Here is a 26,897-nt window from a genome sequence, read left to right as displayed (position 1 = left end):
CTAAAGCGGCTAGGGCTCTTCAGCTTGCAGAAAAGGTGGCTGAGGGGAGATATGATAGAGGTCTATAAAATAATGAGTGGAGTTGAACGGGTAGATGTGAAGCGTCTGTTTACGCTTTCCAAAAATACTAGGACTAGGGGGCATGCGATGAAGCTACAATGTAGTAAATTTAAAACGAATCTGAGAAAAGGTTTCTTCACTCAACGTGTAATTAAACTCTGGAATTCGTTGCCAGAGAATGTGGTAAAGGCAGTTAGCTTAGTGGAGTTTAAAAAAGGTTTGGACGGCTTCCTAAAGGAAAAGTCCATAGACTGATATTGAATGGACTTAGGGAAAATCCACTATTTCTGGGATAAGCAGTATAAAATGTTTTGTACTTTTTTGGAATCTTGCCAGGTATTTGTGACCTGGATTGGCCACTGCTGGAAACAGGATGCTGGGCTTGATAGACCTTTGGTCTTTCCCAGTATGGCAATACTTATGTACTTATGACAATTGCCACAACTAGTGTACTTGCCAATATAGTTTGTGCCTTTTGCATCTTAATGTTTTCTGAGACAAATATTCTCCAACAGTCCTGCTTCTTTGCAAAGCTATAACTGGAAATTCCAAGGATATGGAACGACAACTCAACATGTGCCAATGACTGCGTATAGTTGAAGAAACAGATGAAGACAATATTGAATATGGGAGAATGCATGTTAATATTTCTTCCTGGTATATTGTAATAATAACTCCCATTGTGCAAATCTGGTCCGCAAATATGTTTTTCATATAGCAATTGGAGGGCTACCTCTATCAATCAATCTTTGCTTCAAATCCAGAGCTTGGTATTTAACGTAGAACAATTAAGATGTGTTATTTTACTATTACCTTCAGGTTATTCGTATTTATTTATTTATTTATTTTTGATATTTGTAACCCACATTATCCTGAACATACTTGAGTTCAATGTGGCTAACAGTAAATAAACAACAGACAAGGTTTACAAAGCTGACTTGAAGACTTTTTTTAATTTGCCAGGGAGGAAACTGAAAACACAGTAGATTATTATGATCTGATGACTTGCAAAATAATGTAATGCCAAAACTTCCCAAAGTTTTGTAAACAGGGATATCCATTAAACCAATAGCTTATCATAAGTTAATACAAATTGCAGTGAAGGAATATTATTTGAAACTATGTTGGCTGCCTAATAAAGAACATATTCATTTCAAAGTGTGTACAATGATCTTTAAGATCCTGTGGGGAGCAGCACCTCTGTATATGTTGGATTTAGGGAATCTCCTTCACAAATCTCAGACACGTAATCAATTCCTTTCACAATTTCCCAGCGCCACTGCTTTAAAGTCAGACACTTTTCTGTGTCACTCCATTACCAGATGGCTTCATTATGGAACTCATTTCCCTTTGCCTTATGATGTTGTTCGTATTACGCATTGTTTAGAAAGAATTTTAAAACGTTTCTGTTTCCGCATCTGGAATAGTAATTGTCACATTTAATGGAAATTGACTTGATATTGACTTAACCTACCATAAGCAAACATAAGCAACCCATCTATTTACCGGTTCAACTAATCATTAACAACGACTCAGAAAATATCTCCTACCAACCTTCTTACCCTCTATGCTCTTCCCAACTTCTCCTTACCTATCCCTATCCTTTCTCTCATACCTCTTCTATCCCATTTGCTCCTTGTTCATTTGTCCTATCACATACCTCCTTTGTTGATTCTGATACTACAGATGGTATTCTCTTGTTACTATGTAAGCCGCATTGAGCCTGCGATGAGTGGGAAAGCGCGGGGTACAAATGTAAAAAAATAAATAATAAATAAATAAATAAATATTTGATCTAATGTTTGAATGTTTTATTGTAACTCCCAGAATGATTGTTTCTGGTTTTCTTTGTGTAACCCGCCTTGAACCGTTAAGGTATATGGCAGATAACACGTTGTGTTATAACATAACATAACAAATCTCTAGTATTTAGCCATTCAATGAATTCTAGCAAAGCTGATTCTGTACCAGTCCAGATGAAAAAATATATACATCATTCAAGAATCTCTTCCAAATTAAAATAAATTGAAACCAAACTGAGGGATAAAATTCCTTTTCTTCCAATAAAGCTACATAAATAGTTGCAATGGAAGGAGCAAAAGATGCAACCATTGCAACACCATAAATCTCTTCATAATACTTGCCTACAAACCAAAAATAACTATGAGTAAAGTGAATTGTGAAATTCATATGATGGACTTAATATTATTTTTGGAAAAAAATATCATTGGGTGAAGAGGGGAATGTTAATATGTGTCCCAGCTTGAGACCCATCCACTGGAATAGTGGTGGGCCGATTTACATAGCTTAAACTGCTGAAAAGCACTGACTAGGCCTAAAAATCTGATGATGGCCTTGTTGCTGAGCACCTGCAGAAGCAAGACTGCTTGATAAGCCTTATTAGAATTTAGTGTGACATTCAAAAGCAGTGCAAAAGCCAAGATCAAGGAATTGATGGCTAAAATCCTAAAACGTTTGGTTCAGAACATGGAGTCTGTTGCAGTTAAAATGGCTCCCAGAGTCACAAGATACAAAAAAACTGATCTCTCTATATTAGGAGAGATGTTTACAAGTCCGGAAATTGACGTTATTAAGAAATATCAGAAAGGAGGGGCAGGTGGGCACCTGACCTGCGGTTAAGTATGATTCACAGATGAAAAAAAAAATAGAAAAAAAGTCTTTCTCCATTGAGTTGTATGGACTGCAAATACTATATAAGGACTGTGAATCTGAGTTAAAATTGGAGTCCTTCCCCAACGCTAGTCAGACGGCGAACCCAGAATCTGACTGATGTGTGCACCAGCTGGCAGTTTCACTTGGTGAGAATAAAGACTATCTTTATCACTAAACTTCTTCAGCCTCAGTTTCAATCTTTTCATTATCTATTTGTCTCTTTGAACTGTCTCACACAAATAGTATACACATAAGTAAATTATCTTTCACTCATGTAGACATTATGTGGGAAAATAAATGGCCAAAGATTCACATAGATCCTAGAAGACAGAAAGTCGAGGTCATGGGAATTAAATTTGAACTGCGCCTTCTGTCACCCCCTCTACACCTCCATGTCCGAAGGCGGTCCTTTGGCCCCCTGTTCACCTCACCGTGGAAAGGGGTTCCACGGAGGTCTAGAGAGGGGTGGATAAAACAACTCCTAAATAAACAATATAAAAAATGGACCAATGAGGAATGGAGGTGTTGACATAAGAATATCCATATCTTGAGATTCTCAATGAGGTATGCTACTATCCCATGCCACTGCAGATGACAGTCCATCCCTAATGGATACCTTGCAGATAGATGGGCTGGTCAAAATTGTTCCCTATAGGTTTATTGTGATTTGTTTTCTGCTCTGTGTCTATGTGAAAATACAAGCCTGTCAAACAGTGGTGTAGCTACGTGGGGCCTGGGGGGGCCTGGGCCCCCATAGATTTGGCCCTGGACCCCCTGCCGATGACCCTCTCGACCCCCCTCCCGCCTCCAACCCTCCCCCGCCGTCGCCGTGGGCTACCTTTGCTGGCGGGGGACCCCAATCCCCGCCAGCCGAGGAGGTCCTCTTCATCCCGCGAAGGCTTCGTTCTGTTTCTGTGAGTCTGACGTCCTGTACGTACAATGTGCAGGACGTCAGAAACAGAACAAAGCCTTTGTAGGACGAAGAGGACCTCCTTGGCTGGTGGGGATTGGGGTCCCCCGTCAGCAAAGGTAGGCGACGGCGGGGGAAGGTTGGCGGCGGCAGCGGGGGAGGGTCATCGTCGGCGGGGGCGTCGATAATGGCTGGGGGGGTTGGCGGTGCCGGGGGAGGGCTAAAATGTGCCCCCTCACCTTGGACTCTGGACCCCCCTGCTGCCGAAGTCTGGCTACGCCCCTGCTGTTAAATCAGGGAAGGGATATAGCTCATGCTTTTTTTTTTTCAGTTATAGCTCAATATGAGTTGCATTCAGATACAGTACAGTAGATATTTTCTTGTCCCTGGAGGGCTTACAATCTATCCCCCCCCCCCCCCCCCTTTTTACAAAGCCACCATGCTAGTGACTGCCTGTGCGGTAATGCTGACACAGCCCATTCAAAGTGAATGGGCTGTGTCGGCATTAGCGTGCGGCAAACACTAGCGCTACTTTGTAAAAGGAGGGGTAAATTTATACCTGAGGCAATAGATGGTTAAGTTACTTGCCCAAGATCTCAAGTGTCTGCAGTGGCATTTGAACCTTGGCTTTCCTAGTTCTCTGTAACCATTAGGCTACTCCTCTGTTCCAAGTTCTGTGTGGTTAATGATCTACAAAAAAAAACTCATACCTCACATTACATTTTGTGTATATAGTAAAGAGTTTGTGTACCAGTATTTTCTTGGGTTATTTATATCTGTGTGTTGGGGGGGGGGGGGGGGGGGTAGGTGTTTATTGTAGCCTTATTTATTACGGTCTATATGTGAACCGGGAAAGTCGTATGTAATCCAGAGCTTTGTTTACAGCCACTTCCCTAGGCAGTGGGAGAAAATGACTTTCTCCTAGTTACACAGAGAGTCAGCAGTAAATGCAATACTTCAATCCTGTCTTCCTACTACTACTACGACTACTTAACATTTCTAGAGCGCTACTAGGGTTACGCAGCGCTGTACAATTTAACAAAGAGAGACAGTCCCTGCTCAAAGAGCTTACAATCTAATAGACAAGTGAACAGTCGGTCCGATAGGGGCAGTCAAATTGGGGCAGTCTGGATTCACTGAACGGTAAGGGTTAGGTGCCGAACGCAGCATTGAAGAGGTGGGTTTTAAGCAAAGACTTTAAGCAATACTTCAATCCTGTCTTCCCCTGAACATAACCCTCCATTGCCTTATACACTAGACCAGTCTCCTCCCCAGTCATTCCACAGCCTGTATCCCAGATACCATCACAGCAGGCTGAATAAGGGCTTAGTGGGGAGCACGATTGACTGAACACTGAAGTTTAGCATTTAAGCATCTTTCCATGTAATACAAGCATATTACCATTCATCTGAGCCCACTGGAGTTATTCCAGGTTTTTTTAAGTGGAAAAAAAAAATCTCTTTGTTTTTCTTTGGAGGAAGAAGCATTGCAGGGGTCAGAGAACTGCTCATGATACTGAGACATCTATTTAAATGAAGTCCAAAGAAAAAAAGTAAAGTACAAACCCTGCTTCAGCATTGTTGAAATCACTCTTCAGGCTATCTGGTGGTTATTTTAGGACTGCTATAGATAGCTTGTAGAGTGGATCACTGGAGATTTTAATTAAGCTGTGTGTTCTGTTTTTGAATTATTTAGATATTTGAACTTGAAATTGTTTTAAGTGGTTCCAATATTTGCTGAATTAATTTATTTATTTTGAATCTACAATCTAAGGGTCCCTTTTACTAAGCTGCGGCAAAGGAGCCCTGCTCTGCCGTTGGCATGTGTTTTTCATGCGCGCCGAGGCCCCTTTTTACCACAGCGGGTAAAAGGGAAGTCTCTCTTTCCTGCAGGAAATGGCCATGCTTCTATGTTTGTGCAGCACTGCGTATGCCTTGTAGCGCTATAGAAATGCTAAATAGTAGTAGTAGTAGTAGTAAAGGGGAAAGGGAAATAGGATTTGATATACTGCCTTTCTGTGTTGTTGTTGTTTTTTTTGCAACTACATTCAAAGTGGTTTACATAAAGGGGCATAATCGAACGGAAACGTCTATCTCCATGGGCGTTTATCTCCGAGAACGGGTCCGTGAAGGGGCGGACCGAACTGTATTTTCGCAAAAAATAGACGTCCATGTTTTATTCGACAATTTGTGAGGTGGGCGTTTTTGTTTTTCAGCGATAACGGAAAATGAAAGCGCCCAGCTCAAAAACGAATAACTCCAAGACATTTATTCGTGGGAGGGGCCAGGATTCGTAGTGCACTGGTCCCCCTCACATGCCAGGACACCAACCGGGCACCCTAGGGGGCACTTCTACAAAAAAAAAAAAAAAAAGGTAAAAGAGCTCCCAGGTGCATAGCACCCTTCCCTTGTGTGTTGAGCCCCCCAAATCCCCCTCAAAACCCACTGCCCACAAGTCTACACCATTACTATAGCCCTAAGGGGTGAAGGGGGGCACCTACATGTGGGTACAGTGGGTTTTGGGGGGCAGTTTGGAGGGCTCCCATTTACCAGCACAAGTGTAACAGGTGGGGGGGGGGGATGGGCCTGGGTCCACCTGCCTGAAGTCCTCTGCACCCCCTAATAACTGCTCCAGTGACCTGCATACTGCTGCCAGGGAGGTGGGTATGACATTTGAGGGTGAAAATAAAAAGTTGTGAAACATCATGTTTTGTGGTGGGAGGGGGTTAGTGACCACTGGGGGAGTCAGGGGAGGTCATCCCCGATTCCCTCCAGTGGTCATTTGGTCATTTAGGGCACTTATTGGGGCCTTATTCGTGGAAAAACAGGGTCCAGGAAAAGTGCCCTAAATTCTCGCTACAAATGCATATTTTTTTTCCATTATCGGCGAAAGGCGCCCATCTCTGATCGGCCAATAACCACGCCCCAGTTCCGGCTTCACCACGCCTTCGACACGCCCCCATCAACTTTGTCCGCATCCGCGACGGAGTGCAGTTGAAAACGTCCAAATTCGGCTTTCGATTATACCGCTTTATTCGTTTTTGTGAGATAAACGTCTATCTCTCGATTTGGGTCACAATATAGGCGTTTTTCTATTTCGATTATAAGCAGGATAGTATATTCAGGTACTTATTTGCACCAGGGCCAATGGAGGGTTAAATGACTTGCCTAGAGTCACAAGGAGCTGCAGTGGGAATTGAACTCAGTTCCCCAGGATCAGAATCCACTGCACTAACCACTAGGCTACTCCTCTGCTCCACTTGCTGTGTAGCCATACATATATACATATATATATATAAAAATGATAAATTGAATGGCACCCTGATGTTTCTCATCAGATAAAATGCTGCAAACCTCTTCAAACATGTTTTTCAGGTTCCTGCAATACCTGCTGGCAGCAGAAGACTGACATTAAATTTGTTTTAAATCTGAAGGCAGGTTAAGTACTTTGATAAGTGAGTAATATCGTGTGAGGGATGTGTCAGGCAAGATTAACTGCTTGGCAAATTATCAAAGGTAACCAATACGGCAAACAAGTCTGGACTCTGAAGATGGCAATTTAAAGTTTGGTGTAACTTTGCCCTGGATAAATGCAGATGAGGTGAAACTGTTTAAAAAACCCTTTTGACCATACTACATAATTCATGTTTTATATTTTTATGACTTTTTTATGTTTTATTTTATGATTTATTGTATTTACTGATTATGTATGTTTTCTGTAAACTGCATTGGATGACAGTATATTAATTTAAAACTAAAGGGCACAATATTCAAAAGATTTATGCTCCTAACTGTGGAGCCCTTTTACAAAGGTGCGTTAGGCGCTATGCGCGTGCAGCATATGCCTAAACAAGACTACCACCAGGCTACCACACCCCCTGCTGGTAATTTTAGATGTGGCGCCTGCCCATAGTACCTGGATGATTTATTTATTTATTTCCTCCCACGCATGTCATTTCCAGCAATAATCGGCTGTTGGCGCGTGCTGACCTGTCACCGCACATGTAGCACACGAGCTCTAGATCAATGGGTGGCATTAAGGGCTTAGGCCAGTTTTAGATGCACACCGGTTTCAATTTTACCGCATGCCCTTTTCCTGTTCCATTAAAAAAAAGCCCTTTTTCCGAAATGCAACAAAAACTGGTCCAGCGCATGCCCGATACACTCATCCACACTACCGCAGGCCACTTTTTACCATGGTTTAGTAAAAGGACCCCTTAAAGAGTTATGTTACTAAATTGGCCTCTCTAAAATTTACTAGGGCTGAGTGTCTAAAATTGGACTCAAAATGTTATTAAATTCCTAAATTTAGGAGCATAAAAACTGGGTGGCAACAAGGGTGATTTAAGTTTACATATAAACATATCTGCACTGATAGCAGGTACAAATTTGTTCATGGAATTTTCCCAAGTGCATTTTCAAAGGTAGAAACTTTCCCTTTGAAAACTAGTGTAAATTTTGCAGGGGGGGGGGGGGAAACACTTGCACATTTTACACATAAGTAAAAGTTTGAAAATTGTCCCCACGGAGACAGAAATGATGAGGCTCTCTGAAGGAGCAGTCACCCTTCAATAGTCGATTCCAAGCCACCAGCTGAAGCTAGGGATGTACATAGGCACACATTTTGTTTCTTTTTTCAATTCATCTAGGCTTTTTTTTCCTGATTTTTTTCCAACTCTTTATTTTTTTCAATTTGTATCACTCATTCATTTTAATAAAAAAAAAAAAATAGCTTTAACACACATTGCAACTTTTTAATGCACACTAATCAACTTAATTCACATTAACGGGTAGGTGAACATGCACTAAGGGGTCCTTTTACTAAGCTGCAGTAAGAATTGGCTTTAGCACTCTCTTGCATGGGTCTTTCTGGCGTGCTAAGACCATTTTTACTATGGCCATAAAAAAGCCTCCCCCCCCCCCCCCCCCGTTTACTAAGCCGCACGACAATGCTGACACAGCCCATTCAAAGTGATGGGCGTGTTGGCATTAGCGCACTGCAGCTGCTAGCGTGGCTTAGTAAAAATGGCCTTCTTTTCAATTATTTTCATTAATGGCCATGCATTAATGTTAGCAAACATAGTCAGTGTTTTGGCATAATAATGCATAATAATCGGTGTAATAATCAGGCCCCTTTGTCCAAGCAGCAAATAAAGCATCTTATAAGCACTTCTTCCTGCACTGGAGTGTCTGTTGATCAACCTCTACTTCTGTTCGTTGCATTGTCCATGTAGAGGTCCCTCCTGTTCGCTGTTCCTTGCATTAATGTTACTACTATAAATCATTTCTATAGCGCTACCAGTCGTATGCAGCGCTTCACAATTGAACATGAAGAAAAGACAATCCCTGCTCAAAAGAGTTTACAATCTAAATCAGGACAGACAGACAGACAGGAACAATAAGGATAAGGGTAGGACAGACAGAAGACACATAGGGAAGGGGACTATTGAAGAGAGGAAGACAAGATAAAAGTTACGAGCAAGTGACAAGTTAGGAGTCAAAATCAGCATCAAACAGGTAGGCCTTTAGCCCGGATTTGAAGGCGGCCAGGGATGGAGCTAGATGTAATGGCTCAGGAAGCCCATTCCAGGCATAAGGTGTGGTGAGACAAAAGGAACGATGGAGGAGAAGGGTGCAATTAGCAGAGATTTGCCTAGTGAACGGAGTTCCTGGGAAGGAGTATAGGGAGAGATGAGGGTGGAGAGGTAGTGAGGGGCTGCAGAGTGAATGCACTTATAAGTCAATAAGTGGAGCTTGAATTTTATACGGAAACGGATAGGGAGCCAATGAAGTGACTTCAGGAGAGAGCTGATATGGGCATAGCGACTTTGGCAAAATGTTAATCGTGCAGCAGCATTTTGAACAGATTGAAGAGGAGAGAGATGCTGAGTGGAAGACCGGTGAGAAGCAAGTTGCAGTAGTCCAGGCGAGAGGTGATGAGAGTGTGGATGAGGGTTCTGGTAGCGTGCTCAGAAAGGAGAGGGCGAATTTTGGTGATATTATAGAGGAAGAAATGACAGGTTTTAGCAATCTGTTGAATATGTGCAGAGAAGGAGAGGGAGGAGTCAAAAATGGCCCCAAGGTTACGAGCAGATGAGACAGAAAGAATGAGCGTGTTGTCGACAGAAATAGAGAGTAGGGGAAGGGGAGAGGTTGGTTTAGGTGGGAAGATAAGGAGCTCAGTTTTGGACATATTGAGCTTCAGATGGCGGTGAGACATCCAGGTAGCAATGTCAGAGAGGCAGGCAGATACCTTGGACTGGATTTCTGCCAAGAAATGTTACCATTAGCAAGTGTCCATTTAAAAAAATTACTGCAGGAGCACTTACTGCCACCTATTTAGGAAGTAGTAAGGACTCCCACCTTAACCCTGCATTAATCAGTTAGAACTCGGTAATGTAGATTCACTAACTGGTTAGTGCGGGATTGCCCACTCTCCACTCCTGGCAAACCCCGCTCAAAAAATAATTACAAATAAATAATTGCCATGTGGTTAGTACGCATACATGCAAAAACTAACGTGAAATGCTTTTAGCATGTCCCACGTTAGGCTATTTTTGGTATGTTAAGCATGAGTTAGTGCTTAACGTATCTTAGTGAATGGACCCCTGTATTTTTTAAGGCATATTAACAAATTGAAAACATACTAACGGATGTATACCACTAGTTGGGAGCTTATCATCTCCCTGCACGGAATAGGAAGCACTTCTCCTTTATTCCCAGTCATCTTTTATTTACACTAAGAGCAACACCGTAATACTTGCTGAAAATGGAAGATGATACCATAAGTGCACCACAGGAGATCCTAGATCAGTGGTTCTCAATCCAATCCTCAGGACACAACCAGCCAATTAGGTTGGTAGGATATCCATGATGAATATGCATGAAGTGCATCTGCATGTTCATGAATTCAGTGCAGGAAAATCTCATGCATATTCATCACAGATACTCTGAAAACCAGACTTGCTGGTCATGTCTCAAGAACTGGTTTAAGAACCTAGAAATTGTTCAATGGCGGTGATGTTAGTAGAACACAACTGAAGATGAACTCTGAAGTTCCTGTTCATTCAGGCACATCTGAACAGCAAACTATAGGGCCCTTTTACTAAATTGAGGTAAAAAGTGGCCTTAGTGTATTTTTATGCTGGTCATTCCCATGTGCTAAGGCCATTTTTACTGTGGGGTAAAATGGCAGATTTTTACATTTTCTATATTAATGGCCATGCACTAATTTTCCCATTAGCGTATGGCCATTAGCACATGAGCCCCTACTGCCACCCATTATGTGGGTAGTAAAGGCTAGTAAGGGCTCACACACTAGGGGAAAGGGAAATGGGACTTGATATACTGCCTTCCTGAGGTTTTTGCAACTACATTCAAAGTGGTTTACATATATTCAGGTACTTATTTTGCATCAGGGGCAATGGAGGGTTAAGTGACTTGCCCAGAGTCACAAGGAGCTGCAGTGGGAATTGAACTCAGTTCCCCAGGATCAAAGTCCACTGCACTAACCACTAGGCTAGTCCTCCACTCCAAGCAAGTGCTAATTCGTTAGCACCCAGTAATGTAGCTACGCTAACCGATTAGCATAGAACATGCCCACTCTCTGCCCCCAGAACCCCCCCCCCCCCCCCCACTAAAAAGTAATTTTTATTTTTTTAGCACATTCAAAAATTACCATGGGATGCCTCTGTGGTAAGCATTTCATGCTTCATTAAGCAAGTGTTAGTGCTTATCACAGCTTTTTAAACGGGGGGGGGGGGGGGGGGGGCCTGTATGATCTCCACACAAGACTCTGAAAAGCACTATAGAAATGGAAGCTATAGTGCCATTATTGATACAAAAATATAGTAACATAGTAAATGATGGAAGATAAAGAGCTGTATGGTCCATCCAGTCTGCTCAACAAGATAAACTCATTTTACATGGTATGTGATACTTTATATGTATATCCGAGTTTGATTTGTCCTTGCCATTCTCAGGGCACAGACCGTTGAAGTCTGCCCAGTACTGTTCTTCTACTAAGTTCTGAAGCTAACGTCGAAGCTCCTTAAAATCCAGTCCACCCCTATCTATTCAGTCATGATCAGGGCATAGACCGTAGAAGTCTGCCAAGCTCCCGTTTTGTTTCCCAATTACTGACGTTGCCACCCAATCTCCGCTAAGATTCCACAGAACCATTCTTTCTAAACAGGATTCCTTTGTGGTTATCCCACGCACGTTTGAATTCCACTACCATTTTCATCTCCACCACCTCCCGCAGGAGGGCATTCCACATATCCACCACCCTCTTCGTGAAAAAATACTTCCTGACATTAGTCCTGAGTCTGCCCCCCTTCAACCTCAATTCATGTCCTCTAGTTCTACCACCTTCCTGTCTCCGGAAAAGGTTCATTTGCGGATTAATACCTTTCAAATATTTGAACGTCTGTATCATGTCCCCCCTGTTTCTCCTTTCCTCCAAGGTATACATGTTCAGGTCAGCAAGTCTCTCCTCGTATGGTTTGCAACGCAAATCCCATATCATTTTTGTAGCTTTTCTTTGCACTGCTTCCAGTCTTTTTACATCTTTAGTAAGATACAGCCTCCAAAACTGAACACAATACTCCAAGTGGGGCCTCACCAATGACTTGTAGAGGGGCATCAACACCTCCTTTCTGCTGCTGGTTATGCCCCTCTCTATGCAGCCTAGCACCCTTCTGGCCATGGCCGTTGCCTTGTCGCATTGTTTCTTCACCTTTAGATCCTCAGACACCAACACCCAAAGGTCTCTCTCCTGAGTCGAGCTTACTAGTCTCTCTCCCCTCCTATTCGGTATCTCTCTTTTGGGTTTCTGCACCCCAAGTGCATCACTCTACACTTCTTGGCATTAAATTTTAACTCTAACTATTTGGGTGCTATATCAGTATAAACTGGTATACAATAATGTACTAATGTGTTTTACATTTTAGCTGCCAGACCCTCGACCATTCTTCTAACATTTGGAGATCCCTTCTCATCGTTTCTACTCCCTCCAGGGTATCCACTCTATTACCTATTTTTGTGTCATCCGCAAAAAGGCACACCTTTCATTCCAACCTTTCAGCAATATCTCCCACAAATATATTAAACAGAATAGGCCCCAGCACCGACCCCTGAGGAACTCCATTGCTCACCTTCCTTTCCTCCAAGCCCATTATAAGTGCTATGGATTGTCTTAGAAAGAGATGATGGAACATCCATCCACACGGGTGTTGTCTACTGACCTCAAACACAAACAGAGAAGTTGGACAAATATTTAGTCATAGATATCCAAAAGTTGAGAATGAAGGGGGAGGTACTGTTGTTGAAGGATTTCAACCTTCTGGATGTGGATTGGAATGTTCCATCTGCGGAATTGGAAAGAAGAAGAAAAGATTGTAGATGCTTTTCAAAGTTCATTGCTAAGACAAATGGTGATGGAACCCAAAAGGGCTGAGGTGATTTTTTTTTCTCACAAATGGAGATAGTGTATTCAACGTCAAGGTGGGTACCCACCTGGCCAATAGTAATCATCACACTGTATGTTTTGATGTAATGGCTAAAGCAGAATGTGGTCGCACAAAGATCAAAATCCTGGATTTTAAGCATGATAATTTTGTTAAAATGGGGGAGTAACTGAAGAAAGATCTGATGGGATGGAAGGATATAGGAGTGGTGGAGGATCTGTGTTTCAAACTGAAAGGAGCTATAAAATCAGCAGCAGGTCTTTATATAAGGAAGGTAAACAAGAATAAGAGAAAAAGGAACCCGTATGGTTCACCAAAATGTTGCTGACACAGTAAAGACAACAGAGGTGGCATTCATGAAATACAAAAGAACACAAGAAAAGGAACACAGAAGGGATTACCGGATACAACTGAAAGAAGTGAAGGGACAAATATGGCTGGCAAAGGCTCTGGCAAAAGAGCAAATGGTTAAAAACATAAAGACTTTTTCAGGTATATTAGTGACTGGAGGAAGACTAGAAATGGAATTGTGAGACTGAAAGTTGCTGTGAACTGCTATGTGGAGAGTGATGAGGAAAAAGCAGAGGTGCTTAACAATTACTGCTGTCTTCACTGAAGAAAATTCTCGGTCAGCTGATAAGGTTACATATAAAAATGAAGTTGATACTACAACATTTACAAAAGAAAGCTTTTATGAGCAACTTGAAAAACTGAAAATGGACAAAGCCATGTGGCTGGTTAGGACCCATCCCAGAATCTTGAGAGAGATCATAGAGATTCTTGCAAGTCCTCTTAAAGATTTGTTTAATAAATCCTTGGAGATGGGGGAGGTTCCGCAGGATTGGAGAAGAGCAGATGTGGTCTTTCAAGTGGAGACAGAGAAGAAGATGGAAACTATAGACAGTAGTTGGAAAGGTAATGGAGGTGCTGCTCAAGGAAAGGATAGTGAGTTTCCTGGAATCCAATGGTTTATAAGATCCAAGGCAACATGTCTTCATCAAAGGAAAATAATGCTAAATCTGATTGATTTCTTTGACTGGGTAACCAGAGAATTGGATAGTGGACATGCGCTAGATGTAGTCTACTTGGATTTCAGTAAGGCCTTTGATATGGTCCTTCATAGGAGGTTCATAAATAAACTCAGCTGGCTAAATTTAGGACATAAAGTGGTGAACTGGATTGGGAACTATTTGACTGACAAACAGTAGAGGGTGATGGTAAATGGAGTCTACTCAGAGGATAGAAATGTAAGTAATAGAGTGCTTCAGCGATTGGTGCTGAGGCCGATTCTATTCAAAATATTTGTGAGTGACATTACTGAAGGGATAGAAGAAACAGTTTGCCTTTTTCAGATGACATCAAGATTTGCAACAGAGTGGACTTCCCGGAGGAAGTGGACAATATGAGAAGGGATCTACAACAATTAGAAGAATGGTCAAATGTTTGATGGTTAAAATTTTATGCAAATAACTGCAAGGTGATATTTGGGGTGTAGAAATCCAAAAGAACTATATGTGCTAGGGGGTGAGAGACTGACATGTATGGATCCGGAGAGAGACCTTAGGGTGATAGTGTTAGTGGCATACCTAACTTGGTTGCCACCTGGGGTGGAGCACCCCCTCCTCTAAGCAGTAAGAGGGTGCATTGAGCAGTTGCAGAGTCACAGACTATATGTGCATGGCTGTCGACTTTACTGGTCCCCTGCTCCAGAACAGGAAGTTGACATCAGAGGGGACAGAGGACCACCTGATCCAGCAGCTACATGCATGTAGACTGCGACTCCATGACTGTCTGTAGCCAGAGTGGACCGCATCCACTGCCCCGCCATTGATATACCACTGGAGTGCCTGAGGATCTTAAGGCAGCAAAACAATGTGACAATGCAGTGGCTATTGCCCCAAAAATGCTAGGCTGCATAGAGAGAGAGGCATTACCAGCAGAAGAAAGGAGATGTCCTTGTACAAGTCATTGGTGAGGCCCCGCTTAGAGTACAGTACCCAGTTTTGGAAACCGTAAATCTTCAAGGACATAAAAAGATTTGAGGTGGTTCAGAGGAAGGCGACAAAAATGGTACAGGGTTTGTGCCTTAAGATATATGAGAAGAGACTGAAGGACTTGAATATGTATACCCTAGAGAAAGGAGAAAGAGAGGTGATATGATACAGACCTTTAAGTACTTGAAAGGTATTAATATGCAAACAAACTTCTTCCAAAAATGTAGGGGCGATAGAACTAAAGGACATGAATGGAGGTTGCAGGGAGGTACTGTAACCTGGTTATCTCCACCGAGAGCTGACCTTGCGGTTTTGGGAGCCTGACCTGTAGCCAGATGACACCCCACAGTCAATTTTCTCCGATGAAACATCACTTCCATCGGAGATTTGGATTTATTTATGGGTTACTTATATCCCACATTTTCCCACTCATGCAGGCGCAATGTGGCTTACAGAGAATTAAATAAGAGTACAAAGTTAAAAGCTTAGGTAAGCATAAAAGAAGCAAATAGGGGGGGAGAAACTAACAGCGTGAACTAGGCAGGGTAAGGGACAAGGGAATGCATCAATCAACATGGTAAGCTAGGGGGTAAGTCTTAGCAAAGAGGAATGTCTTTAACAACTTCTTAAAAAGGGCATGGTCCACTTGAGTTTTAAGGTGACGAGGTAGCGTGTTCCAGTGTTTGGGACTCCAATAACGGAAGGACGAGGTGAAGATTTTCTTGTACTTGACACCCTTACAATTCGGAAAATGGAGGTGGAGATAGGACCGAGCAGCAGGGTTGGCATTTCTAGGCGGAAGGTCGATCAAGGGGCGCATGTAATCCGGGGCAGCCCCATAGATGATTTTATGTGTTAGGGAGCAGATCTTAAAAGCAATGCGCTCCTGTACAGGCAGCCAATGAAGTTTAAAGCGCAGGGGTTCGGCGTGTGCAAAACGCCTTTCTCGAAGGATGAGCCTCGTCGCAGTGTTCTGAGCCGTTTGGAACGTTTTCAATAAGGAGGCCTGGCAACCAGGATCCAGCATTACCGTCCCAACTTTTCAGGAATCTACCCTGAAAGAAATCACTAGCCACAGGCAGACAGCGTCCTACTCTTGAGCCCAGTTTGTGACGAGACTCCCCAATCTCAGCCCGCAGGTCGGCTCCTCTGTTGGCTAAGGAGATTAACAGCAATTACTCTGATCCTGTTCTTCTATCATAGTTGACTCAGCAGGTACCCCTCTCTCTTTTCAACGGGTCACTTGGCGGGGTAAAGCGTTCTTAAACACAGGCTACCAAGGGCAAATCTTACAATACTGTCCGTCTTTATATAGTAATTATCAGCTCCACCCCACACTGAGATTTCACGAATCAGGGCACTCCTAAGTGTGAGATGGCTTCTCCCATCTAGGGCTCCAATATAGCAAAGGGTTACAGTACACTTAGGAGTATCTTCAGGAAATACTTTTTCACATAAAGGGTAATGGACGCCTGGAATGCCCTTCCAGGAGAGGTGGTAGAGTCAACAATGGTGAGCGAAGTCAAAAATACATGGGATAGACACAGGGGATGCCTAAATAGAAAGAGAATGGAAACACAACATGGTTATTGAGGTGTTATCTTGGGCAAGGGTAGTGGAACTGAGCCAGTGGCAAAAGACGGAAAGAAGATTTAGCATCTCCAGCATTGAGGAAACCGAGGCTGATGCCAGACAGACATCTACAGTCTGTGTCCTGAAAATGGCAAAAGACAGGTGAAGCTTCAGCAACTCCATTGTTGCAGATCAATTGTTTTGTCACATGCTGCAAGTGGGGGGTTCTGTGCAGCTCAGTGGGGAGGGGAAGACATCTTGACCACATATCATCTCCATCATGTTTAGCTGCCTATATGGTTGGAATGGTGGAGGCTTGACAACCAGCATTTAAGCATGGGTGACTGTGGCCCACACAGAGTGGTGGGCATGCCTCTAGCCACCTTGTTGGGCAGACTGGATGGACTGTGTGGGTCTTTATCTGCAGTCATTTACTGTTTTTCTGTGTGTTAGATCTCTGCCATAGCAAAGACAGAGGAAGTAAGTGTGCATACAACAGCCCTCAAACGCATCAAGGCTGATTCTAAGCTAGAGGTTGTTCTTTTCTAGCACATTTTCATGAGCCCTTAGTCTTAGAACTATTAAATGATTAGGCCAAGAATGACAAGTGTAACTGGTAGCAGAGAATCTTGGCACATAATAAGACAATCAAAACCACCCTTCCCCTCTGGGCACCATCTAAATTGTTACAGCAAGGAGCCCCAAGAACTTGTCTTCATTGTCAAACCTGTGCAATTTAATTAGGAAATGAACAAGCAATGAAATCCTAGTTATCTAGGTGGCTCTACATTGTTTTGCTTAAATTTTAGAGTTTTTTTTAAAGAGGCAGAACACTTGTGTTTATTTATGTGCATTTAATTCATTAATGAATTTGTAACCTTCATGCTTTACTTAGCATTTCATGCCAGCAAAGTCCAGCAATAATAAAAAGAACACAACGCAATCCTTTCACAACAGCACCCTGCCAAAATGTCTTTGGGCAACTGCTGAAATAGATTTCCAAAGCGGGTTTTCTTTTTGTGGTCCATGAATCCTCTGCACTTTTGAAGACACATTTACTTTTCCTATCCAGTAGTAGAGTGCTCCATAGTCCTCTGATAATACAGTGAATTTTAATTTAAAATAGCATTATGGGGATAATGTTCCTGATGTCTAAAACCGCTAGGAAATGAGCCTAGGGGAGACAAAAAAAAACCTAGGAATGTCTTGATAACTTGCATGAATTATTTTATCATGTGTTAGAATGTTCACTATGTACTTGCAACTGGGTTCCAAAGGGCTTTGTTTAAAGGCTAAAAACATTATGGGCTATAGAACAAGAGACTCATTCGTTACACTAGGGGTGGGAGAGAGTGCCCCTATTCAAATACAAGGAAAGGGAATATCGGCAAAGGTTCTATTCTGTATATCAGAGTATTCACTATAGCAAGGGTCCCGGTTCACTATACCAGGGCTTTACTGTGCACATTCAAGTATAAATTAATTGGTGATTAACTCCCACCGGACTACAAAGATCCATTATCTCCTCTGTAAGCATTAAGGGCTGCCAAAAAAGCTTGATATGCAAATCCATGTTCAATACCCTTTCATCTCAAAGAGATGGGTTTTGAGTACAATCCTCATACAAGGCTTTAAAATCATTCCAACCTGCCCAGCTGCAGAAAAACTTAAGAAACACGCATTCAGAAAAGCAACTTATAGTTCAAAAGCACTTCTATTCCCACAAGGACATAGTTATATAGACTCTGGTCCTTTTTAGCTTTGGTTTTCTAGTCTAGAAATTAAGGTAAGATGAACTGATTTATGCTAGTATTCAATATTGCTGCTAGGGAAAAGAACTTTAAATACAGTCTGTAAGTTGGGTTATCTAATACTATAACATATTATCGTACTTCAGGATGGAAATGCAGATTTTGAGGTCTGTGAAACCTCAATGGTAGACTACCAGTCAGTAGCAAGGATGTTTGGACAGTAAGAGAGTAATTTTGTAATTCATTTTTGTGAGTAAAATGCTGATTTATGCATGTAAATGTACTCTTATAAAACTGGGTCACGCCCAAAACTACAAGCAGTTCAAGCCAGTGTATGCTTGCACAGTAGGTGTGCTCAGGGGTGGAGTTTGGGCAGAGCTGTAATTTACACATGTATGGTATAAAGGACACACAAAAAAATTGATGCCGTCTCTCTAGGCATGATTTCTACAGGATTTGTGTTAGTATTGTATATTGACACATAGGGGCTCGTGTGTCTTTATAACATAGGCTGGAAATAGGTGCCTTCTTGCCCTATTAACTTTGGAGCCCTGCTATAAATGTGGAAACCTTTAAGGTTCAGCCTTGTTCGGGTGGCAGAGACCTCAAGTGGTTCTACTGGTATAATGCATAGTGACTTGTTTATACCCTTCCAGTTTCCACAACAGGGGAAGACTCTCCTGACCTGTGAGGTACTGGTGGGAGGACAGCTCTCTTGGAGATAAACTATCTTATTCTACTACAAGGAGTAATGAATCACAGAGAGCAGACAGGGGTTCCTTAGGCTTTTGCATTTTATTGAAAGTGAGTTCTGGAGAGCTAAACCAGAATGCCCTGTTTGTGAGGACAAGAAGGGGTAGCAGAAGAGGCAAGCCTTTGAATATCCAGGAGAGAGGATCCCTGGTCCTAGTAAAACCAGAATTCCCTGTTTTTCAGGACAAGAAGGGGTAACAGAAGAGGCAAGCCTTTGAATATCCAGGAGAGAGGATCCATGGTCCTAGTAAGTAAAGAAGACAGCAGATGCTCTCTCGAGACAAAGAGGGCAAGGTTCCAGGCTCGTGCCACCCTTATGTCCACATCTAAGTCCAGCATTCTGCATTAGAAGGTACTCGTGGAGTAAGTGAGCGGTGTTCTCCTGACTCAAAGAAGTTCAGCAGAAGGAAGACATCTGATAATGACACAGGTTCTCATGACTCTGGGAAGTTCCAGCCTAAGGACGATGTTTGTTTCATTTCATGTTTTGTACTTTGCCTATCATTTCAGTATTGATTTGATCTTCAAAGACTTTATGTTTTGTTTCAGAACAAATCCCAGTTTGGATTGAGGTTTTGGGAGTGAAGGACTAGAGTGAATAGATTCTGGTGTCAGTGACCTCCCAGTTTACTGATCCCATCCTTGAACCCTAAATTCCCATAGAGTTTAACCTGTAAGTTGTGCCCTAGTTTGCCATAAACAGAAAAGCAGCCGATATGAGAGTTCCCAGACTGGCAGGGGTTATATAAAATTACCCCTTAAGTGGATGAACCAATTTATTTACAGCATACCAACACTTTGCATGCAATTCCTGTGTTTGTATTAAAGGCATTTCTCCAGAAAGCCTTATAGATAATCACCCATAATTAAAAGGTTTAACTATAATATATTCTTAACGTATCCTCACTAATACACTTTTAATCCAGTAAAGTATAGTATTAGTTTATATCACATGGTAACAATAAAGCACTTTTAGACTATTAAAATGTACATGAAAACTGATTGCAGGTCTCATGCACATCCTGTAACAATGGCAAGTCACTTAACCCTCCATTGCTCCAGGTACAAATAAGTACCTGTATATAATATGTAAGCTGCATTGAACCTGCTATGAGTGGGAAAGCGCAGGGTACAAATGTAACAACAAAAAAAACAATATTTGCCATTTTTAGCATTCTTCTGTAAAAATGTTAATTTTTTTAAGTCATTCCTATTTAGTTACTGTAGTACTTCAAGTTCTTATTAAAAACTAATTTAATAAGTGCAATTACTGTACCAAAAAATATGTCCACAGGACTTCCAGAAAAAAATAAAACTGCAGTGGAGGCATTCATCATTGAAACAGCAAACAAGATGGTGCAATAATCTCTCATTAATCAGCTCTAACAGTGACAGCTGTTGTTAAGTTGATTTACTGTTAACTTAAAGGATGCTGAATGCATAAAAAAAAATGACTCCTCACTTCTCATTGGAAGCCAAAGATTCAAAGCCTGTGGCAAACAGATGATCCAACTTGCAAGATGTAGTGTAGATGCTTGTTTTAAATTAGTCTGCTTGGCAACATATCCTTACGGCAAAAAGAATAATTTAGCTCTATAGTTCCCAGACCTGCCCTAATGATCCCATAGCCAGTCATCTTTTTCAGGATATGCAAGAGATGAATTTGCATATACTAGATCTCTAATGCATGCAAATATTACTCATACATATTCATTCTGGGTTTCCTGTAAAGCCAATGGACTAGGGGCCCCTGAGGGTAGGTTGAGGAGCCACTGGCCTTTTTTGCAATGTTATGAGAATGTTTGTAAAATATAGGTCGAAGGCTGTGATCTTGATCAGCTAAACTTACCCAAGGGAAAAACTTACTGAGAGCTTTAGCATTACAAATGAAGGTTCTAGAAGTCCATGTTGATCCTGAGAGCTGGAATCTTTGTAGGTCATGATAACCTTTACTGAATCAGCAATAGCTCATGTACACACAATTCCAATAGAGTGGAGGAGTAACCTAATGGTTAAGGGAGCCAGAGAAGCTGACCTTGAGCAATCACTTAAACCTCAGGTACATCTCTTTAACAAGGCATACCACAAAGACCAACAAATGTAAACCTCTCCACAAGTATCCAGAAAAGACTTAACATACCTGCTTGTTAGACTACTATCTTGGCTTATCATAATCATGTCACCCAAGATCTGTCTGTAATACTAAATAGCTATCTTATCATGTATTTGCATTATTCATGATGTATTGTAAGCCACATTGAGCCTGCAAAGAGGTGGAAAAATGTGGGATACAAATGCAATAAATAAATAAATCTTAGATTACAAGTCTGCTTGGACAGGGAAATAACCTGTGTACTGTACCTTGCTTAGAGTTCACCATTGCTGGTGGGGGGGGGGGGGGGGGGGGGGGGGGGGAGAGGCATGCTATTAAATCTACAGAACAAATAGCAATGAAAACTCTTTCGCTCCGTAAAGATTCTAACCACATTTATAGTCATCAAGTTCAGTACAGTACAGTCTCATAAAATAAAGTTATATCTCTTCTAAACTTTTTGCTAAAAAAAAACCCCTGCAATAAATAAATAGGAAATCATTGTGGTGTGGTTTGAAAACTTGAGAGGACTGATAATCTGAGCATCAAAGCAGAGCCTGTAAACAAGATTTTAGTAAACAGGATCTAAACCCCCACATGGTGAATTTGCGGTTTGCTCCCCCTCCCCCTCCCAACCTCTGTTTGTTATGTCTAAGACTCCTACATCCTGTTAATTATGGAACATAGTTGGAAAGCTTTCTGTAGATTATTTCCACGTTCTCAAACTTCCACCATAAAGAGAAACATGTTGAACAGAGCAGAACTCGTGCACTTTCCATGAGGCAAAAAGTTGTATTAAAGTGACTGGTTAAGGTAATTACTAATAATCATTTCTATAGCACAACTAGACATATACAGTGCTGTACGTTTTCTATCCGTAGAGGACTCACGTTCTGTCCCTAGAGGGCTCCATTTGCCCCAATTTTTGTACCTGGGACAATGGAGGGATAAATGACTTGCCCAAGGTCACAAGGCGCTGCAGTGGGAATTGAAACCAGGTTACCAGGATCAAAGCCCCCTTCACTAACCATTAGGCTACTCCTCCACTGCAATCTTATAACACTGCTAACATTCCCCCTTATCATCAAATAGGTAAAAAAAGAAAAACCCTCATTTTGTTTCGTAATAATAGTTCACGTGATGTTTTTGTTTAAAGAAAGAAAGAAAGAAATGCACCAGTTTATTAACGCTAAGATGAATTTGTAGCTAAAAAGTTATGCTTCTATGTTTGGCTGAAAATAGGACACAAATTTAGGAAGCTAACTTAGGAGCATAAATTTAGGAACTCAGCATTTTCTGAGTATTGAACCTATAAAATTGATCCATGGTGCATAAGCAATCTTTAGTGCTATATCCAATTTAAAATAAAAGCTCTTAGGTCTGATCACTGACCAAGTGGCAGTACAGTACACCACCAGGCAACAAGACTGGGACCCATTAGTTACATTAACATCTGATGCTTGGGTTAGGGCAGACCTCCAGATGAGAAACACTACCGGTCCTTACTCAAGACCATACCTGTGCCAAGTTCATGACTGAGCTCTATTTCATGCTTTTCCACCATATGTCTGGGTTATATGGTGGAAGATGACCGAGGCACAAAAGCTGGAAACATTCCCCTTTGGGGAGATGCAAATCAAATTTTATGTGCTGTAGCCCAGGTGGAGACTGAATTCCATTGCACTGGAATTTCTAAAAGAGCAAAAGAAGGCTGTCAAGCACAAAATATTACATATAAATGAAGACAAGTCAATGTTCAAAGAAACTTGTACATTTGTGGTTAATTTTATGAGGGTGCGTATTTCTAGTTTCAAAGTACGCACCAAACTGAGGGTTATTATTTTCATTCAACGAAGAAAATAAGATCAAACCTCAACAGTTCTCAGCCCACAGAAAAGGGACACAGTCACAGGAGCCAACTTTTCAAAATTATTGGGGGTGCTAAGCCCAATGGAAATTACCCCTCACTGGACACATGCAAGGAATTTTCTCAATATGGGGGGTGCTCAAGCACCCACAGCACCCACAGAGTCGGCTCCAATGGACACAGTGGAGATGACCAGTAAAAACAAAACCACCACAGATAGTTGTCTTGGATCAGTAGATGTTTTGGTTTTACTGGTCATCTCCACTGTGTCCTCTTTTTATTATTATTATTATTATTATAGTCATTGACATAAATATGCAGTAACATATGTGTGTAAATGACTGTTTTTTTTTTCATAAAATTGCGACCAGTGTAGAAGTTCCCATGTTACTGGATGGTGCGTACTTTGATAGTGGATGAGCACTTGAGGGGAGTAGGCAGAACACAAGTGCACAAATAAATCATAAAATACTGTTTTAGAGGACTGTGGATCAAGATATGTATCTGCAGATACTGATTATGTTTTATATTTGAGGGTATTTTCAAAGCCATTTCTGTGGCGAAAACTGTACTTTACCTCTGGGAATTGGGCTGTTAGAAAATCGCCCACCCCGTTTGCTGTTAAAAGTGGTTTACTACAGTGGGTTTACCCCTACAGGGCCGAATTCTCTATATGTCACCTACAAAAGAACCGCCAAAAGAAAACACGCTTAGACATATTCTGTAAAACGTGCCTAAAGTTAGGTGCGGTTTACAGAATATGCCTAAATCCATTCACGTGACTAGAATTTAGGCGCAGCCAATTACGCCAATGAAAACCTGGTGTAAATGACTACACCCAACTTTAGGTGTGGAGCTGGTTATTCTATAGCACTGCACATAAATGTTTGGAATGCCCATGACATGCCAATGCTTCTCCCATAGACACAACCCCTTTTGGGATCCGCACGGTAGAATTTATGTGGACTACGTTATAGAATACGTTTAGCAAGTAGCGCAAGTAAATTGTAATTATTTCCAATTAGTGCTCATAATTGCTTGTTACCATCCAATTATCAATGGTGATTGGTTCGTTATTAAAGTAAGTTATGCACACAAATGAGCTACATGTGCTGATTTGCGCACGTAACTCAAGGCACCATATATAGAATTAGGTAGACATAGTCCTGCTTATGAGGATGGTATTTGGGTGATTAATCATTTTGAGGGCTTCCTTTGGGGTCCTTTCACTCATAGGCGCCGACTCTGTGGGTGCTCCAGCACCCCCAATATTTCACCCGCCGGAAGTTCGTTCATTCTCTCCCTCCCTCCCTCCCTCTGAATTTTAAAAGTCATCTATTTTACCTTGTTGGGGTTAGGGCGGCTGCGGCAGCAGCGGTAAAAAGCATGCAGGTTCGGTGCTTAGTTCAGTTTTCCCTTCTCTCTCTCTCAGCTCTGGTCCCGCCCTCATTTCCTGTTTCCGCAAGAGGTAAGATAGATTACTTTTAAAATTTGGAGGGAGGGGGCCTGCAACTCGAAGGGAGGGAGGGAGGATGACGACCCTGGAACTCGGAGGGAGGGGGAGACCCTGGAAATCGGAGGGAGAGGGAGGGGGGAATGCACCACCTGTAAAAAAAAAAAAAATTCAGCACCACCAATCATTTTGAAAAGTTTTTTTTGTTTGTTACATTTGTACTTGTACCCCGCGCTTTCCCACTCATGGCAGGCTCTATGCGGCAGGCAATGGAGGGTTAAGTGACTTGCCCAGAGTCACAAGGAGCTGCCTGTGCCAATCGAACTCAGTTCCCCAGGACCAAAGTCCACCACCCTAACCACTAGGCCACTCCTCCACTAACTGACTAGTTGGCTCCTATGCTTTCACTAAGTGGCGGTAAGCACTAATGCAGGCTTACTGTGCACCAAAATGCACTACCACTGGGTGCTCAGGTGCCCTGCGGTAATTTAGGCATATGCATTCGCATGTTTGTGGGTGGAGAGTAGGCGTACCCATTGCTAGTCACTTAGTGCAGCTACACTGTCGCACAACAACCGATTAGTGCATGGTTAACACGTGAGTCCTTTCCACCTCTAAACAGGTGTCAGTAACAGTTCATGCGCTAATGGCCACACACTAATTTGGAAATTAGCACCTGGCCATTAAGTGACCCCAGTGTGCAGGAAAACCCATGCACTAATCATAGCACAATCTACCTTTTAGGCAATATGCTGAAATCTTCTGCCCAGTGTGCAGCGGTGGCCAAAAGAGCAAATAGGATGCTAGGAATTGTTAGGAGAGGGATGCAAAATAATGCTTCTGTATCGCTCTATAGTGTGACCTTGTTTTGACTATTGCATTCAGTTCTGGTCGCCATATCTCAAAAAAAGATATAGCAGAATTAGAAAAGGTTCAAAGAAGAGTGACCAAAATGATAGATGAGATGGAATGCCTCTCGTATGAGGAAAAGCTCAAGAGGTTAGGCCTCTTCAGCTGGGAAAAGAGACAGCTGAGGGGGTATATGATTGAGATCTACAAAATTCTGGGTGGTATGGAGCGGGTGGAGGTGAATCGATTTATCACTCGTTCAAAAAGTACAAAGACCAGGGGATACTAAATGAAATTGTATGGGAATACCCAGGGGTGTGCTGGTAAATTTTTAACAACAGGCTCTTTCTCCGGATGTAGGCAGCTCTGCAGTTGGAAGGGCCAGGGGTGGCCGGGAGGGGGGAGCAACACTTGCCTCTCTCTCCTCCCTCCCTTCGTGCGGGCACGCTAGTCATACCTTTGCTGACAGCCAATAAATGGACTGCCACCACTCCCAACATCTTGCTCTGAGCAGCATGCTGAAACTTCTCTCACATGCTGGAGAAGTCCCAGCCTGCTGCTCAAAGGTGGAAACAAGGAGCGGGGAGCAGCAGCAGTCTATTTACTTGGCTGGCAGGGCTCAGCATCCCCACCAGCAAAGTAAAAGAGAATTCAGCAGGGGGCCCAAGCCCACATTTTGGGAGCCAGTTGTTAAAGTAGCCATGGAGGGCCCTACTGTAACAACCGGCTCCCAAAATTCTTAAAAACTTAACTGGCTTTTGCGAGCCTGTGAGAGCCTGCTCCAGCACACCACTGTGTACGGTCCCTCCAGTCTGCCCAACAAGATACTTTATATGAATACCCGAGTTTGATTTGTCCTTGCCTTTCTCAAGGCGCAGACCGTAGAAGTCTGCCCAGCACTGTTCTTGTACTAAGTTCTGAAGCTAATGTCGAAGTCCCTTAAAATTTACACTTCAATACCTTTAAAACAAATAGGAGGAAACATTTTTTCACTCAATGAATAGTTAAGTTCTGGAACTCTTTGCCGGAGCATGTTAGCATATCTGGGTTTTAAAAAGGATTGAACAAGTTCCTGGAGGAAAAGTCCATAACCTACTTCTTCCTGGTTTCACCAAGATTCATGGACTCTATTACCTAGTATTATCTTTTGCTATCTTTGTTGTTCATAAGATAGCGATTTGCCTATTATCTTACTTTTACATAGTTTAATTGTACTTTTTCTGTACTGTAGCCTACCCTACGGTTTGTGTAAGCCACATTGAGCCTACAACTAGTGGGAAAATGTGGGGTATAAATGTATTAAATAAATAAATAAATAGTCTGTTATTGAAATGAATAAGGGGAAAGCAATTGCTTGCCCTGGGATTGGTAGCATGGAATGGTGCTACTAATTGGGTTTCTGCTAGGTACTTGTGACCTCGATTGGCCACTGTTGGAAGCAGGATACTGGGTGAGAT

Source organism: Microcaecilia unicolor, chromosome 8, assembly GCF_901765095.1.
Source record: "Microcaecilia unicolor chromosome 8, aMicUni1.1, whole genome shotgun sequence".
In the NCBI taxonomy this organism is placed as follows: Eukaryota; Metazoa; Chordata; class Amphibia; order Gymnophiona; family Siphonopidae; genus Microcaecilia; species Microcaecilia unicolor.
The sequence above is the reverse complement of the archived record's forward strand: the minus strand, read 5'-3'. Positions refer to the sequence as shown.